Below are 18,663 nucleotides of genomic sequence, written 5' to 3' on the forward strand. Positions count from 1 at the left end.
TTGGAACATCTTAGAATCCCATCAGGACAAACTTGTCCAGAAGCCTTATGTGACAGAACAGGTGTCAGTCCTTGACAGACTCCTGAGAAAATGTGTGTCTGGGAATGTGCAGTGGTGATGTGAATACCGCAGCCATTGAGCCAAACTCAACAGATCTTCAGCTGAATATCCTTCCCTTTCCTTTTTTAATTCTCTCAATTTAGCCCCAAGCCACAGCTACAGAGGAAGCAGTATAGGAATAAAGAGAGAAAACAAACATTACAAAAAAGTTTCAAATATGCACCTTTTCTTACAAATTTACTTAATAGAGTTTGTTCAGATCCATATGTTGACATTCTTCAGACAGCTTCTGCTATGCAGCTGATCAGCCTTTGAACGCCATCCGCTTGATGTGCTGTGTTTTCAACTATAATTTTGAGACACTAAGTTACATGAAGCCTTACATTTTTTGCTGACTAAGTTGGGTAGCTGGAGCTCTTTCCACCCATATTCTTCACTGCTACTTGGTGCCAAGGCACCTGTCTTCAGCAAAAGTGTTGTCCATCCATGTTGCTGAAAAGAACAAAGTTTTAGAAAAATGTACTGAGAAAAGCAATTGGTTTGCATCTGTGTCTGTGCTTATTGAAGGTTTACAGTTTTCTGAGAAATGAGGCTGTAAGGGAGGAAGGAACAAGCTTTTCTGTGCCAGGTCATACTCCGACTAGTGCTGCTGAGAATTAATTTTTAAAGGGCAAGGTCAGAGATGAAATTGGTAACTGTCAATTCACTGAAACTTAAATTGCTCATCCAAAAGGGCTAGTCTTAACAAATGTTTTGAGTCGAGAAGTATATGGGACAAAAGGTTCTAAAATCATTCGAGGTTCATTCTGACATTTTTTAATAATAAGATGTAAGATTTGAGATTTATTGTGATTTTTAATTGGAAATATACTAGTAAGGACACAGAAATTGTAAATATAAAAAAAAAGATTGAAGATGATCTAAATGGCATTTCTGGATTTGCTCCATCTGTGATTTTTGGGGTGAACAAGGAGGGAGGGATTACAGTCCATGAGAATGGGTTATTGTCTTCTCCTCCGTGTATTTGAGATGCTGTTTTTTTCATATGGCTCAGAACATTTTCCTGCCCAGTTCTGGGGCTGAATATATTTCCTGTCCCTAAGAGGGGTGCTTCCGTGGGCATTTTTAGCAGTAGCAGGTATACTCTGTATATAGTTTTACTGTCATATTAAGAGTTAGATACATTAGGACCAACCACAGGCGCTACAAGAGATGTAGCTCCTTCTATTTAATGTCATTTTTTTTTCTTATGACTTAACTAATTTATATGCACAATAAGAAGACTTGTTTTAATGTAATAAATTATTAATTTATCAGTTTCCACATCCAGCTTCTTTAAAAAGTCTGTTCTACAGAGATACTTGTTAGCATAGTTGCTTTTTAGATAGATTTATTTCACAATAAGTGTAATATTTAGAAAAACAACCTGCAGTAAGTTCTAGCCCCCAGGAATGACCCTAAACAACACCGACTGCAACTACTTGAGATTTTAACTGCTGTACCACCTCTACAGTACTTGCACATCCATTTCTTCAGCAATTTCAATGCACCTGTATCATTTACTTTCCTCCCCAGCTTATCACTCCACACTGTAACCCTGTTTTCTTCATCTCTCCCCTAAGTTAGGTTGTTTGGGTCTTTTTTTCCTCTTAATTTTTGGTTTATACCTTCTGTATCTATGAGCAGTCCCTATAATGGAAGAGTCATGATTTAGTCCATGATTTAGTCCTCTGGAGAGTTAAAAATATTCAGAAATGAAAGAAGTTGAAGGTTTATTATGTCAAAAAGTGTATAATCACATTTCATCACTTCACTTTTTCCAAGCCATGTCATTTTTCTTTGTCTTTTGTTACAGTATCTCAAAGGTTACCCACACTGTATTCCCTTAGTTTGCTGCTATCCCGGACTGCAAATGTGTTCCCTGAGGGAAAATTTGCTCTCATTGCACAAAAGCAAAAGCAAGTGCAAACCAGAAATCTGTGAGAGGTGTTCATTCAGCTCCATGCAGGGATTTGCATGATTTGCCATGTGATAGTTCAGCAGAACTTTCTGTGCTGTCTGTGGCTCTGTTTATAAACCATGACTTGTTTTCTGGGATGATGTACTTTCCTTTAGAAAACAAGTAGTTCCTCAAAAAGTAAACAATACGTGGAAGAACTAACAACAGCTCTGCACTGTATCATTCACTGGCTAGCCATGTAATTTGGAATAATCATTCAGTAAGAGCTGAAAGAATTGCTTTTTGCCACAGGAAAGCAATTCAGTCTTTTAAAAGGAATACTCTGGATTCACTGTTTTCATTGTGTACTGGTAAACCTAGTACTTCCGCAGAGGAATTCATTGCAGTTTTAAACTGTGCCAAGGAAAAGGCATTTCTTTGTGAACCTTGGGGAACCTTGGGGTTTTTTTACTCTGTAAATAGCTCAGTGAGGGTGTTCTCATTTTCGGTGACTGATGATAACTTCCATGGTGATTGTAACTCAGCCAGCTACCGCAGAGAGAAGCAGACAAGGAGCGTTCATATCATCCCTCGTTGTAACTCAGTGCTCACACGAGGAGCACTGCCAAGAGATTTCAGGAGAGGGTAACCTTGGGCAATCAGTACTTTGGAAAAGTCAGGGGCAAGCTGGTCTGAAACAGCTATGTGTAGAAAAGAACGTGTGGTCATAGTTTTTTGTACATTGCAGGTCTGCAGTGCTGAGCAGGTCCTAGAGATGAGTTCTGTAAAACTGAGCCTTTGATAAGTGCCAAGCATGCCTAGTACTCTGAAGGGGTGTCTAGGTGTTCATGTAATCATATCCAGGTCCATATAAGGACCTTCTGCTTTTTTTCTGTTAGTACAAAAGGGAAAAAGCAGCTTAAATCTTCAGTGAATCACCTGCCACAGAGGAGCTCTTGATCCGAAATGAGCATACCAAGCTCCATGACCAACACATTTCCCCATGGTAAAGCACTGTCACTTCGGCTTAGCTGTAGCCTAAATGCAGCCCAAGCACACAGCGTGCATGCTGTGCTCAGGAAGATTCAGCCTGGATATGAGTGCCAAACCCGTTTCCTGCAACAGGCTGTTAGGCTGTTACAGAAATGCTGGCTTAACATTCTGCAACAGCTTCAGTGCTTGCCCTCTGTCAGGCCCTTGCATGTACGAAGCAAGGCCTGTGCTCCATCCCCGAGTGCTCTCATGGTCTCTGCCTGGAGACAGCCCCTGCCTCAGCCTCCCTCTACAGCCAACATGCCAGTCAGTTCTGCAGGCTGTGGGACTCAAAGGCAAGCATGGCTGATAAGGCTGGCACTCAAAGGGGGAGGTCAGATCCCCTGATAGTCCATAGTTCCCACTCAACTATCATGGGAGGGACCTGGTACAAACTTTGCTGATCTTGAGCAGCAATTTGACCTCAAGCCACTGTCCCCAGGAGACCCGCCCCTTCTGTACCATAGAGAAGTTCTTGTGTCTCTTAACCAAAGCTCTTCCAGCTTGGAGAAAACTCTGTGTCTCTGCCCATTCAGTGATCACACCTCCACATTTCTTACATGCATGTTTTAAGGCTTTAAAAAAGCTTCAAGATGTGATATTTTGAAAAATAATGAGGAAAATATGTGAGGAAAATATGTGATATATGAAATATATGAGAGATGAGGAAAATAATCCGGAATATAAACTGACGCCAGTATTTAATGTGATCTCAGGTGATCTGATTCCCATTATTCAAGAAATGTAACACCATTTTGACCATCTGCAATACCAAGGCAGTACTCCAAGTATCCAGCCAGGTTGAAACTAAAAGTTGCAGAGGATGCTCCAGAGCATGGGGGACACACAGGCAGATGAAAATTCAAAGCAAAGAAAAATATATAGGCCATTAAAACTCAAGTATAGGTTTAACTTCAACTCAAGTCTAACTTTAAAGTTTCTTTAGTCTTATTGTCACAACTGCACAGATGTCAAAACCAACCCAAACTAGAAAGCTTGCCTGTGCGTACAGTTCAGGTATTGTAAGAAGTAGGCTTGCCTTTTCCTCTTTCGATACAGGTGTGATGGCAGGTACCATGTGGAAGCAGGAGAGATGTCCATATGTCCTCTCTCTTGCCCCTTCCTACTTAGTTTTCCCCCAGTCTAGGGACACTCTTCCCACTTAGGCCTGCTTAGACCTGTTCCCACACCATGTCCCCTGCTGCTGGTGACCTTACTCTTTACTGCACTCTGCTAGCATCTGCACATCTCATTGCTGCACGCTGCTTCTCTACAGCGGTCACCAGGCCTCACCTTGGGGTTCTGCATGTCATGAGGCAGCAGGTCTCTCCAAGACAAGCAAGGCTAGCTGCTGCCTTGTGAATCACTTGTTTACAGAGGATTGCCACTTCAGCTGATTGAATAAAGGGAACGCCTGCAATAGCATGCAATTGGTGTTGCAATAAATACCAGTCCATTGCGTGTTTTTATCAAATGCCTTCTGTACACCTCTGCTTTCTTCATATTCCCAAGCACTGGACACCTCGGATAATCAGCACTTGGTACAATTTTAAGATCTGAAGGTTGCAAGGGGGCTACAGGTACTTTCATTTTAGAATCATGTAACATCTCCATCCTGTTTCACTCTAATTCTTAAGACTTTGACTATTCTGTGCAACCTTTTGCCAGGATCTTTCTTTTGCCTGCTTACCTTTCACCATTTCTAGCTATTTGAAACGGCATGTTATAAAAAACCCCACTTCCCAGAATTCATTGTGCCGGGAAACTGCGCATCCTTAAGTTCTCCCTATAAACTCCTGTCTTGCAGATGGGATTTCTTTACCACAAGAGACATCTGCCATATACTGGAATAAAACATGTGTGGCACTGTAGTCAAGAATAAGGTCCTTTATCTTGTTCTTAATGTAGGTTGTGTTGCAGATACTAGGCAGATCCACCACTTTTCCTTCCTCTTTTGCTTTCTGTGGTCATTTGCATTATATAAATAGCTACATTTGGACTGCAGATTGTTTTAGACAAGTAGATGCAAGAATTTAGCAAAATGTAAAGAATACACGTTAAATACGAGGTGATATATCCTCAGCAAACAGCTCTTTTGCCATCCTGCCATATGTTTTGTCCATCCCAACTGTCTCTAATTACATTTGAAATCATCGGCTCATTCCAGCCAAGAGGAGCTAAAAGTCTCAAAGACATTTACATTTATCTAAGTTTGCTGTGGATCACAGATGTCTTCTCCAAGCGTGCTCCATTCTGTTACTCAAGACCATGTGCATGGGAGGGAAACCCTAGAAAGGAATCACTTTCAGGAAAGACTTCGCTTGGAGCCTGCAGTCAGGCATGAGAGGTGTTTGCATGAAACCAGGCTGCTTAGGTGACTGGCAGGCAAGCACAGCAGGTTAAAATGGAAGGGCTGAAGTTGTTGCTGCCTCGGGCTGTCCATCCTGGCTGAGGCAGGAACCATCGAAACTCATGAGACAGCGTTTGAACCACCATGGTTTTCAGCCTGGTCGTTTAAGGTAAGTAGTGCCGACTGTGGTTTTGTGGTAGCCTGTGTTAATGGGGTTTATCCGTTTGAATAACTTCTATTTTTGCTCAGGCCCCTTCAGAAACCCTCCCAGTTGAGGTTTACAGCAGCACTGGGCGGCCGGGGCAGCACTGTGCTTTTAGAGGGCTATGCCGTGGCCCACCATGAGGGGCAGCACACATGGGTGCCTCCGATCAGCGCGGGCCGGGCGGGCGGGTGCCAGGCAGGCCAGGGGACCGGCGCGGCCGCCCGCTCCGCTAGGGTGCACGGCGGGTACGTGCGAGGACACACGTCCCGCCCGGCCCGGCAGCGGCGGCGGGCACGCGGTGACGGTTAGGGCCCAAACCGGCCCCGGCCAACGGCGGCCGCGCGCGCCCGAGGCGTGGCGGGAGGGCGGTGTGAGGGGGAGAGGGAGGGGAAAACGCGCTCGCTCGCGCGTTGCCAGGAGACCCGTGGCGCGCGGGGGAGGGGGAGGGGGTTTGCGTGGTGACGTTAATTCTATATGAGCGCGAGCGGCGGGAGCTCGGGTCTTTTTACCGCCAGCCGCGCGGGCGCCTCCTCCTCGCTCCTGAGTCACCGCCAGACCCGGCCCGCGCAGGTATCGGGCGGGGCCCCGCCGCGGGGCCGCGGCCGCACCGGGCACCGGGGGGTGTGCGCGCGCGGTGAGGGTGGCGAGGGCGGGTGGCTGGACCCTGCTCCCGCTCGGGGAGGCCGCGGGTGCCGGCCTGGCCTAGCGCGGCCCCGCGGGCGGCGGTGCCCGAGTCGCCCAGAGCTTCTCCCCGGCGGCCCGGGGGGTGGCAGCGCGGGGGCTCGCCCGGCCCCTCGTCGGTGTGCGCTGCCTGCCGCGCCCTCCCACCCTCTCGCGGGTCTCCCCGCCGCGCCCAGCGGAGGTGCCGGAACGGGCCGCGCGGCTCGGGCCGGCCCTGGGAAGTGTGTGTGGGGGGCAGGGTCAGCGCGGCAACACGTGGGGCCGGAGCGGGACCGGCGTTGCCGCGGAGGGGGTGGGCAGCGAGGCCGGAAAGTGGCACAGGGAGAAGCGGGTGCGTGTCTGCGTGTGTCCGTCCCTCGGCGGGCAGGGACGCGGGAGGTGTTTTGGGGTGACGGTGGATGCGCACATGGCGGAGAGGTGGGGGGGGATGGCAGTGCGCTGTGGCCTTGTGTTGGCTCCCGCGCCTTATTCGCGCTCCCGTGCGGGCAGCCGCGGCCGGGGCGTGCTGTGCTGTGCTGCTGCTGGCAGGGGGACCCAGAGATTCAGGCAGGGAACAGGCAACTCGTGCTTCCTGCTTCAGGAACGAGCGTTTTTCTGGGGTTCGACGAGCCTCTTCTTCGGATGCCTGCCAGCTGGTGTCACCCGAAATAAGGCATTTACTTTCCGCCGTTGTAGATGGTTGTAGATGTGCCCGTTGTCCACGGTTGCAAATGCAAGAGGTGCATGATGACTGTCACCAAGAAAGGCTGAGAAACTACCTGGCAGATCTAGTAACTATGACTGGCTTACATTTAGCATTCACATAGATCTGTCTACGTATAAAACATATTCAGTATACTCTGTCCTGGATGTGTAGGGGACCTACACTGCCAATTTTACAAGGCTTTCAATATTTAATACAAAAGCTTTACACATTTGCTTGCAGAAGGGGACACAAACCTTTCTACAAGTGACTGTGCTATGGTATTAATATGTTATCATCTTCTAGAATTTTAACACCAAGCACACTTCAGTTTTATGCATGTCCTCTTATTGGAAGCAATACACTTAGATTTCATGCTTTAACTCCTTTGAGGAAGGTAAGAGAAGCAGGCATTGGGTGTTCAAGGTATGACAAATACTTTCCTCCCCCTTTCTATTGGTATTTTGATGTCTGGTGGTGGACATTACACTGACAAGGCAGGAGAATAGTTCCTGGTTATTTTCAATCATGAAATAAAATTTGAGTGGAGAGCTAAAGCCTAAGGCTTTAGTAGGTAGTTCCTGACAGAAATGCTTGTGGTCATCCTGCTGTGCCCATTTTCCAGTGGTAAGCTCCTCAAAGAATGATAAAAGCACTGTGCTTGAATTGGAGTAAGGTGAGTGGCTTCTGGTCTCTTGTAAATCCAGAAATTATCTAGAATTCTTATGGCAAAACAGAGTTTGAAATCTGCATACACTGAAATACGAGTGGCTTAGGTGCTTATGTACCAGGCAGAAGTTTAGGCCGCTCAAGCTTCAGGTACCTGAAACATTGATACAAGTGCTTAGAGTAGGTCATCAATACCCAAACTTAAACTTGTGTGACCCACTTACTCCTGCAAGATACATATATTAGCAAACTCTTCTCCATTTTTTCTGTATTTTCTGGCAGACCTTGCATATCATGTGTTCTGATTTCTGAGGACAGAGGGTTGTAGAATGAAAGTCTTGTGCACAGGTGGTAGGTCTGGTGTTTTTTAGAGCCCCTGGTCCTTCCCTGATATTCACAGGACTAGGAAGTGAGTGTTGGGACTGCACAGGAAGTGCCCAGAGTGTTGGATCTGCTGCAGCACTGTGTACAGCCGGTCTTGTGTTTCACCTAGCCCTGACTTCACTCAGAAACTGTTCTTGGGAACAGGCAGAGAACTTGTTATGGTGGTCTGCTTTCTGAGCACCCTGGAAATGGTTGGTCTGTTTTTTGTTTTTTGGTTTTTTTTTTAACTTTGCTGCTTTCATAATTGGTAATCAACATGTGTGTACAACTGAAACCGAAAGCAAGTTACTGTGGGCATGTATGTTATGAAGTTGTTAGCTGTCTTAAAGTTTAACAGAATTTTCACAACCCTAAGTGAGACCTGGGTCTTCCAGGCTGAGGCCATGTACTTTAATACAGAACTCCAAATCTTCAAGGCTTACTATATTGTTGCATTGCTATAAATCTGTTTATTCACTTAGCTTCTAGAAGTTGAAGTAATTGTAACATGTAGAACTCAGCTTATTGGGGCAGAAGTTGTATTTCTCTGGGGAATAAAATAACTTCAGGATTTGAATTTCAGTAGTGAGAAATCTCAGGGGAAGTAAGACAAATATCGTCTGCTATGAATTTTTGATTAAATCCTTTGGTGAAAGCCAGTTTGTTCTAGTAGACCAGGGGGTGTAGTGATAATATCTGTGGTATCTACACTTTTTTGTTAATATGGTTGTAATCCAGTTTGTCTTCAGGTTCTTGTGATGCAGCTGTAAATGTGCTGTATCTCAAACTGAATGTCTGTTTCTTATTTCTTTGGGCTGCTTTAGGAATTGGACAGATAGCAGAGAATGGAGATGCAGGTGTTCTTTCAATGCCTGCTTGATTTTCTGCATTTGTATACACATTCAGTGGGACTTCAGCTCTGGGTTTTTCCATGAGTTGATAGTGCTTTGGTATTTATGTGGTACAAAAGGTAGTACTTCACAGACAGAAATAAGATTTTAATACCAGTTGCATTTTACTAAATTTGGGGGGTTTTCCAAGTTAGCTTCTGCTCTGGGTGACTGCATTCCATCTACCTTACTAGGAAAGCCGCTAGTAAATAATAGAGCAGAATTGAATTGTACAAGTAGTGTTTAATCTAAGAAACGGTTGCGATGATGGTTTTAGTGCTTATGGGTCAATTTTAATTTGTAAATTCTTTTGAGCTCAAAAGTGATTATAATTAAAGTTAATTCAATCTAGCTGATTCTCAATCAGCTCTGAGGTTAGTGAAGTTCCTCATCACCTAACATAGTTGATCTGGAGAGTAGGTCTGGTGTTATAATGTCATAATTTGTCTAGAAAACCAGACCTGCCTGGAAGGCATCACAGAAGTTGCCTGGGGATTCATGTGATGACCTTCTGAAAAATTAAGCTACTTAGAAGCAATACATGAAGCTTCTGAGGACTTCCTGCACTCAGTAGTATTAATGCAAAGAAAAAATCTTCATGATGAATCTCACTTATCTAGTGATAACTTTGATCTTTTCAGGAAAACTGTAGACTAAAACTTCTCTTGCATTTAAAAAAAAAAAAAGACTTTGCAAATTTAGTTTTGTTACTTCATACTTAGTTTTAAAATATACATAATGTAAGGTTTGAAATAATTTATGTTCTCCCTAAAGATTAATGTTTTAAATGAATTTGTGTATGACCAAAACACAGTCTGCATCTCAACTACTGTCAGACATTAGCCTGGAGATCCTTCTTAGATGCAGAGCTGTTAAGATTTTAGTATTGGAAAATAACAGATGCTGTTGGGGGCTGGATGTATGCTTAAATGTACATTTGCACAGACATACTTTAGCAGTGTCTCAGTTTAAAGCTTAACTTGTGCTAATGAGTAGGCAGTTGAACATCAGCAGTTTTAGCTGGTCTTTGCAGACTTCAGAATAAAATACTACCAGTTGATCCTTAGTAGTTTTTATCAAAAGGTGAAAGCAGCTTTTTAGAAGACTTCAGTTTCTGGGTCTACCTGCAGCTGTGAAGTGTTCAGTTGCTGATTTGACATTTATTCTTTAAAAACGTACCACCACTCCCACCTAAATTGCAACCAATTAGTCTTAGAGATGGTAGAATTATTCTAATTTTTAAATGTTAGAAATTCTGCTTAAGAGATTTGACTAAGCAGGTACCTAACATCTAGAATGGACCAAACACCCAGGCTTTGAAGACCCAGGTTAGAATTATAAATATTGTTGGCTTTTCTGACCATCTGTGGTAAGAATAGTTCAGTCCACTACTTTATCATAGAATCATAGAATAGTTAGGGTTTGAAAGGACCTTAAGATCATCTAGTGCCATGAGGAGGGACAATTCCCACTAAATCATGTCACCCAAGGCTCTGTCCAACCTGGCCTTGAACACTGCTATATCTAGATATGTTGTTTCATATGAGATGTTTCAAAGGAAGGAGGGGCGGTTTTCACTTTTTTGTAGGATGACTTGCCTGTGATGAAGTTTCCTGGCCTTTTAACTAGAGTCTAGTTCTGGCTCTAGTTAAAAACCTGTCTTAAGCATTGGAAGGTTAGGCTGGAGGGAGGGGGAGCATGGAAGGGGACATGAAATTAAACAGTTGTTTACATGCAACCTAATTTTTAATCGGTTCTTCTTGAACTTCCTTTTAACTTGAGTATTTTTTTGCTACTTCTCATTGTTCACCTCTCAAATACTATTAATCTCAGATTTAAACTGCTCCTGTTCCTCAAGTATTCATGTTGCTAGGCCCTGAGTTGATCTGTTTCCTCTCTTCTGCAGTGTGCATCAGTGAATACAGTATTTCCATTAAGGATATTTTACTGAAGTACAGAATGATCATGTTTTGCATCGTGCATTTTAGTCACCACATTCATTTCAGGTCTTGATTACTTATGCATGTTCAGTAGCAGTCTTCAGTGGACTGCATGCAGTTGTATCTGTGTCTTTACACAGCGATTTTTTTGCCTTTTAGCTTTAGTTGCTTCTTTTAATATATGTTACTTTAGATTTTAGTACTATTTTGCCTCATTTGGGTCACCTTTTTAAGCAGTTCTTAACTCTGTGATACTCCAGTTTTGGATGTTGCTCGTCTTGACTTTCGATGGTTAAGTATGAGCTGGTATTAAGTGCTTTATTCTGTTCCTTATGTGTGCAAGTGACATCATCAGAAATGAGATTGCTAATTTTTAACTGATGGGATCTTCATGATATGGCCTCTTGAGTCTCTCATCACCTTCACAGTCACAGAGGTATTGTGTGCTTCTGCTGGTGCCAAAAGCATGATTGATCGGAACTGGAAAAAGAAATGTTTATGAAGATCAGTTTGAAGTAAAGCTCAATTTTGTTTTTGTATGTTCTTCTCTACAGGTGTAGTATATGTTTACAAATGCTTTTAAAACTCTGCACCTGTGTTCATCTGAAAGCGAGTTACTGAAAACCATAAGCATGCATATGTGCATATGTTTCTGTTTGGTCTTCCTAGCAATTGTGCCATCTCACCCCTGACAGACTCTACAAGGTGTCAGGTTGTTGTGTTCTTTATGTAGTGACTGTTAGATTGTTAGTTGAAATCTGGATGTTTAAGGTTTGCAGCTTAATAATACCTTTGTTTCCATGGAAAAAAATATTGAGCTGGATCTAACAAAGAAGTTGCTAAATATATTTTAGGAATTTCAGTGGCTTCTTGGGGCACAAATGAATTTATAGTATTGCATTTATCAGATGTTGCAGCAAAAACATGCAGCTGAAATCTGTACACATTTTTTAGTGGCTTTCTTTAACTTCCTTTTCAGATAAGGACGTCTAGATGTCTTTAGTCAAATTGTATGAAAACTTTAATGCTGCAGTGTGAGTCTTGCAGGTAGTATAACTGTCAATATGGTTGTATTTGATTATGTGGCAATTTCAGTAGTTAACTGATACTCTCCTTCATTTAATACTGTGGCATGAACAAGGTGATCTTTTAAACTGTTAAAATGCACTGTGCTACCTGGAGTACTTTGTTAGAACACTATTTTTGTATTACTTGAACACTTTTTAACAAACTGAATACCTGTGCCAACATGAACTGCAAAGAGAAATACTATCTTACAAAGTTTTAAATATCTTTTTTTGCATGAAGATTCTTATTTTGGCCCTTCAGGATGGCTGCTGTGCTCCCATTATCAGTGATAGAAACTGCAACAAGCTGTACTGATTAGCTTGGGTTGGCTTTTTTTTTTTAGTAATTCTTGTTTAGATTTTTCAGATTTGAATTTAAGCTTCTGTATTACTTATCTAATAATGAAAGGTTGTTCTAAATAGAAATTGGTAGGTTTTATGCTACAGAATCTTGGCATCCAGAAGAAAGGCCACATTGTGTGTTAATTACCCTGTTTTTAGAACATGATCGGAGAGCTCAGATCAGTAGCAGAGACAAACATGCAGATACAATTCAGTCTAGATTTTAAATTATAGTTCTGTAGTCATTTTACTTATGGAGACTTCTTTGCTGCACAAGTCAACAGGCACTACTTGCAATTCAATAAAAATGTTACAAAAATAGCGGAGTTTAGCATTCATGGACTGAATCTTCATTGCCTGACTTAAAAACAAGTTAAGGGGAAAGCTCTAAGAAGTGTTTCCACATGAATGAAACCAAGCCCTGCAGTTACTAGTAACTGAGTTATGTGTGTGTATATATATGTATCATAACAACTCTGTTTTGCCTTGCATTTTTTCCCATCATGTGACTGGTGTTCCCATGCAAGTTGTAGAGCACTTCAAAGTTAAAATGTGAAAAAATCTGTGTTTTCATGCTATAACATGTATTTTGCAGAGGCCTGCAAGCACTGTTGTATTGGCAAATGGTTGATTTTGGTGCCTTTACCTCAGGAGTAATTAGGAAAAGCAAAAAATACCACTTGAAGAGGAGAGAGTTTTGTTTTGTTACTTGGCTCAGCATTATCATGATTTAGTATTTTTATTCTCTACAGCCAGATTCTCAATTTTGTTATCACAAGATAAGATGTTATACTGTAAAGTAACTTCAAACTTGCCTAGCTCCATTCATGAGTTGTTATAAAAGCTACTTGCCTGTGGTGGCCTCTGCTTTTTACTCTGCCCTGTACAGGTCCAGCCCTGTACAAAGAAACACCTAGCACTTTTCTTTTTAAACTTCCCAGCTGTTCAGACATTGTTGATGAAAGGAAGGGGCTATGCATAGTTAAGGAAGAACCATGATAAGCTTTTTTCAGCAGCATTTGCCAGTTACATTGACTTTCTCTACCAGATGATGCTCCAGTCAGCTAAACTGTGTGTTCCCTTAATGAAGAAGGCATTTCTCCCCTGTGGTGGTGCGGGTTCTTCCCGTCTTGGACAGTTCAGCACTTCCATGTTGGTAAAAATTCTCAGTGTTTTCTGAAGTGCCACTACTCGTCTGAATTTCTTACCCTTCTCTGCTTGGTTTAGATGACCTTACTTGAGCTTCTGCTAAAAATTCCCATATATCCTTGTGCCAGTTAGCATATCTGCTGTTGGTTGTCTTCTGGATGAGTTGATGCTTGCGCAATAAATTGCAATGAAACAGAGGGGTTTGAATTACTGCAAGGGTCCAATGGCACCTTGTAACTGTGTTGAGGAACCTGGATTCTTTACTTCCATTGACCGTTAGTTCCTTAGTCTCTTTATCAGACCTTGATAGTCTTTATTATGTCAGACTCTTGTTTTCTGTGCTTGTGTTCGGACAATCTTAATTATCTACTCTGAAATTGAAAACTGGAATTAATTTTGTCAATTTTTGCTCTCCTACAATAATGGAAGTCTTTTGTTAATAAAAGAACTTTGAGGTGCTAATAAAAGGAAATTGTCTCCGGAGAGTGCAGCCGCTGATAATGTCTTTCATAAAATAAATGGGTATCTTGATGTGATAGCATAGGAGTACCCTGCTCGCTTAGAGACTGTTTTGGGGATATTTTTTGCTGACCTTCAGCTTTTTAAGAAGACTTTTTTTTTCCCTTAATATAAATGATAAAATCTGTTTGTAATGCATTGTCTGTCTGCCTGTGTTGGAGATAGGTGCAATAGCCCTTTGTTTCATGACTAATTTCCATACTAATGATAATAGATGTTTCATGATTTTGTTCATGCAAGTAAAACAAAACACTTGGTCTTCTGCTTGATTCCTTTTTGAAATGGTGTTTTAAAATCTGATACATTATTTGGTTGCTTCTTTTTGAAGAGGAGATAACTGCTTTCCTAGTTACTGCTGAACTCTGTATGATCCTTTCACATGTAACAGTTTTCCTATCCACTGGTTGGTACCATAGCTGCTTCTACCAGTTGTGAAATGATTGAGATGGGTATTTTAGGTCTTGTTGCCAAAAAATTTGAAGTGTGTAACTCTATGCCATGTACTGTACACTTTTTAAACAATTCAGCCAGTTCTGAAATGAAACTGCTCTATGGAGAGCATCTGAGATCTTTAAAGCTACAAACCTCTCTTAGCGGTTTCAAGCAAACTAGCCCAGTTATTTTGAACATCTACAGGCAGAGATTGTCTTTTGATGGATCTTTACGTGACTGTTTATTTTATCTTTTTTTCTTTTGAGGTTTATTATATAAAGAAAAATGTCACAAGTTGCCCCTGTGGAATGCTAGGCAAGAACATCAGTTTGAAGTTGCTTCCACTGAATATGTTACTCTTGAGTTTCCCAGTCTGTAGTGAGAGTTGAACTTGGGTGGTATGATGTAATTTGTCTGGCACTTTTGGTTTCTGCTTGCGTTGCAAATAGTTTATAGGACTTAATCCTGATAATTTTTTTTTATACAACTAGCTGTCCTGTAGCTGGACTTCTCTCACTGACATCTTATTTAGTCCACTTAGCTTACTATCCTATGTTGCAGCTTATTAATACCATATAGGGTCCACTTGTTTTGGGCATCTTCTGTTAATATATTGCTTTCAGTTGCACAAGGCTTGCCAGAGACAGAGAGAGGCTGATACATGTATGCCTGTGAACAGGCTGACTTACTTGCAGTGCTCTGAGTTATTGACTACTGAGGGAATTAGTTTGGGCAAGAGGGCAGATTTTTTCTTCCTTTTTTTTTTTTTTTTTTAAAGATGCATGCAAGAAAGGTTTGCCTGTAGTTTGGGTCAGATACCCTTACAAAGCCCATTTCTGTCCCTTGAACTACTTGAGAAATCTCTTCTACATGCTATTGCAAGTTAATTGTGTGAGCAGTTCCTCTAGAGAAGGGGAAAGGGTGTTTCCCGAAAGGGAGGGAATGGACACCCTTTGTGGTATCTACAGTGATGCTGAACAGCTGATATTTGTTGGCGGCTTTCCAGCCTTAGGGCTTGTGCAAAAACTGTTGTTTTGCTGGAGAAAGGCTGTCTCAGAAATGTCTTGCTGCCTCAGCTGATTCTTGATTCACCTCTCTGACCTGTCTTCCTGAGGCTGGGCAGATGTCAGGGTAATCTAATACTGCCATGATTACTTGGAACACTTGGAGCTGATCTTCAAAAAGAACAGGCCTCTCACCAGTGATTGTTTTGTAGCCTGTAACACAGATAGTGCTGCTGTGCAAACTCTGACTGGTTTCTCTGTGGGTAAAGGAAAGACTGGGGAGGGCTGAAGTTTTACAATTTGTGTTTCTGTCTTCACTTAAGCAAAATTACTTAGTGAAGAAACAATAGCCCCTGAAAACTGGAAGCTTACTGATGGGTAACTTAAGGCAATAACATTATTAGTTTCTGCATGTTATTGAACTACATTTCTTAAAAACCATGACAGATTAGGGAGGTGAACTGTCCTTTGAACATGATGATGGCAAATTTTCATACTGTTCTGGTAAAATTTAAGTTTTTAGGGAGTTATGCCAATATCAATTGTGGCTAAGCTTGTGCTAGATTAACAGTCTCCTAACCTTTTTGTTTTGAAAAAGAACACATTTCTTGTGATGGCAGGCAGGCTTGTGATCAAGCTTAAGCTACCTGTATGAAAGAGGTTTTAAACTTTAGCCTCTGGAAAAGTTGCTGTGTAGCCTGCTTTTCCGTGGCTTTGATTCCTTTTTGTAGCACGAACTTCCTATGTACTCTTTATACCTCTGCAAAGGCAACCGTTTTTTTCCTCTGCCTGTTCTTACAGAGTACAACAAATCATTATAAGTGAGGCTTCCGGGTATCTCTGTATTTGACCATAATGCAGTGCCTGCTGGTTGTAGCTGTTTTAAGTAACAGGAGAAGAAAATATTTTAAGAATAAGGAGCTTATTTTTCTGCTGGCTTTTCAGCAGGGAGGGGGCTACCTTTTATCGGCACTCATAAGCCTGTTCTTTCAGTCAGAAGGCATAGATTCTAAGTAGTATCTCAGCCTAGAGCAATCAGACACTGAGGCTCGCAGTAAAACACCATCTGTAGCCAGGTCTGTTGTGATCATGCATTGATAACTAGTGAGCTGGTATATCCAAGGAACTGCTTCAAGGAGTGAAGGCAGTAAATGCTTCTTGCTGTTCACATGCCAAAGTGCAGCTGCTGTTCCCAATGCTAAATTCACCTCTGAAACAAACTGGCTACATCTTTCTTGTGCAAAGCAGAGTACTACAAATACTTGGTTTTGAGGAGATACTGCAAAATAAATCCTGCTGTATTGCTGATTATGGTACATACTGTATCCAAAGCTCTGGATATTAGACTGGCACCTTGTATCAGGCATTGTGCAAAAATCGTGGATGGAGGCTGTTTGTTCTTAAGGAGTGTATTTTCTCGGTGCTCTTATGTCTACAGGGTTGTTTCTTTTTCACCAGTTGCACTGTGTTTGCAGCGAAGCTTATGGTTGTTTAAGTACGTGACAATAAATTAAATGTGATGCAACTACATATCCATGATAGTGGGTTGCACAGATTAGTTTAAGTGTCTGCCAACATAGTTTGGTTGGCATAACGCCTTGTATCCTCCTCATGCGAGAACTGTTGTCTAGAGTTGGCAGATGACAGTGTCATGACAGACAGTAGTATCTCCTCAGTTTGCAGAATAACTTTTCCAACTGCAAACGTTCTGATACTGAGTTGCGTAAAATGTAGAGACAAGATTAAAGGATCAAACATGAAAAAGTAATGCAAGGAGAGCAAGAGAAATGGGATGAAGCAGATAGGAATACACCAGAGGGAGGTTCTGAAGTTGACAGTTGCTTGATAAGTCTGTTTTAATTAAAAAAAAAAAATATCTTTGGAGAATATTATTCAAAGACATTGAATAAACTGGGCCATAGTTGGGAAACATAGTGTTTTCATGGTTCATTTAAAAGGCAGGAAGCAGAGGGTGAGCATCTGCCCTTTGCAGTGAGGAGAAAGTGGGGCAGGTGCTGGACTCCCACAGGGTGCTGCAATGAGATGAATGCCTTCAGTATGGTCATAAGTCATCTGGAAAAGAGGGGGGAAAACAGTGAAAGGATGAACGTTGCTGATGACAGGTAGTTGTTCAGAATGGTGAAAATGAGGGCCCACTGAGGAATTCAAGAGCACAAAGACTGCTGGTGAGCATTTCTCTGCCACACTGCTGCCCAGTGTAGAAAAATCTGACTTGGTTATGTTGCTAATGCTAAATGTTGCAACTCAGAAATAGGATTTTAGTGCTTCGGTCCTTGGGTGATAACACCAGCTTACCTGCATGCTTTCAGGGAAGCTGAGGACTACTTTATGGAATAAAAAATTATTACGATGTTGTCAAATACCTGCGCTTCCTGAGCCAGCGTGTTTTTCCTGAATGTGAGTGACAGCTAAAAGTGTTTCTGGGGGAATTCTTGCCATGTCATTACTTTTTTTAATACGCATCTGTTAATGGCAAGTGTTGGAGATGGGCTGAATATTGCTTTTAAATTTCTAGGCGTAACTTGGTCATAGCCCATTTCATAACCTTATTTAGAAAAAAAAGTTTAAATGAACTGTTAGGAGTCAGTCTTTTTCAGGAAATATGTATCTAAGGTGCTCCAGCTGCTGTTTCAACTAGCCACTGGCTTGGTATGACTGTGGGGTTTGTGTTGTCACTGGTCACACTTTTGAAAGAACTGCCTCTAGCTTTATGGAAAGTGAAAGCTGTATTTGCTGGGGAGAATGGAGAGGGGAAATGCTGGTCTCTGCAAGGAACAATAATAGTTATTGAATGTGATCACTGTCACATTTGCATTAAAATGTGTGAACATGGTTGAGGGTCAGGTGTCCTTGCCCATGGCAGGGGAGCTAGATGATCTTAAGGTCCTTTCCAACTCTTACCAATCTCTGATGATTCCATGACGATGAAAGACAGGTGAGCTGTGCATCATGTGCTCGTTTGTACAGTGATACTGTCAGTTGAAAAGGGCCTATATGAAGAGCAAGTTAAAACGGAATGTGTAAGGAAAAGATTGTGTATTTTGCATGGATAAGAACTTTTGCATATCAGAAATAATGCTGTGTCACTCAAGAAATAGTGGTATCTAAGTTAAGAGTTTTAATTGTAATTTTAATTTAACTGTGTTTTCAGTTTCTGTAGGTCTTTAGTCTACGCTGTCTTTTGAGAATTGCATCCAAAGGACACTCTTTGGAATTGCTGTATAGAAGCTTGCATCTCTGTGTAAACCTTAAGTCCCTATATAGGCAAACATGATCTGAATTTTGTGAAACTTAAAATGAGTAAAAAATATTACTGGA

At 41.9% G+C, this 18,663-nt stretch overlaps 1 protein-coding gene across 2 annotated transcripts in view; it reads left to right on the forward strand.

The window, feature by feature from the left end:
- The first annotated feature begins 6,031 nt into the window (after window positions 1–6,031).
- The window catches only part of NAP1L1 (nucleosome assembly protein 1 like 1), a 29,601-nt gene continuing 16,969 nt past the window's right edge, over window positions 6,032–18,663 (forward strand). Inside the window, exon 1 of one of the 2 annotated variants that reach the window (XM_061369406.1) lies at window positions 6,032–6,156. The gene's annotated coding sequence lies outside the window, so the exon portion shown is untranslated. The remainder of the gene's footprint in view (window positions 6,157–18,663) is intronic. The other variant, XM_061369405.1, reaches the window with a different exon arrangement.

This window comes from Neopsephotus bourkii, unplaced genomic scaffold (assembly GCF_033783945.1).
Source record: "Neopsephotus bourkii isolate Nb327-2 ecotype Australia unplaced genomic scaffold, CSIRO-AGI_Nbou_v1 NB_1493, whole genome shotgun sequence".
NCBI classification, from domain to species: domain Eukaryota; kingdom Metazoa; phylum Chordata; class Aves; order Psittaciformes; family Psittacidae; genus Neopsephotus; species Neopsephotus bourkii.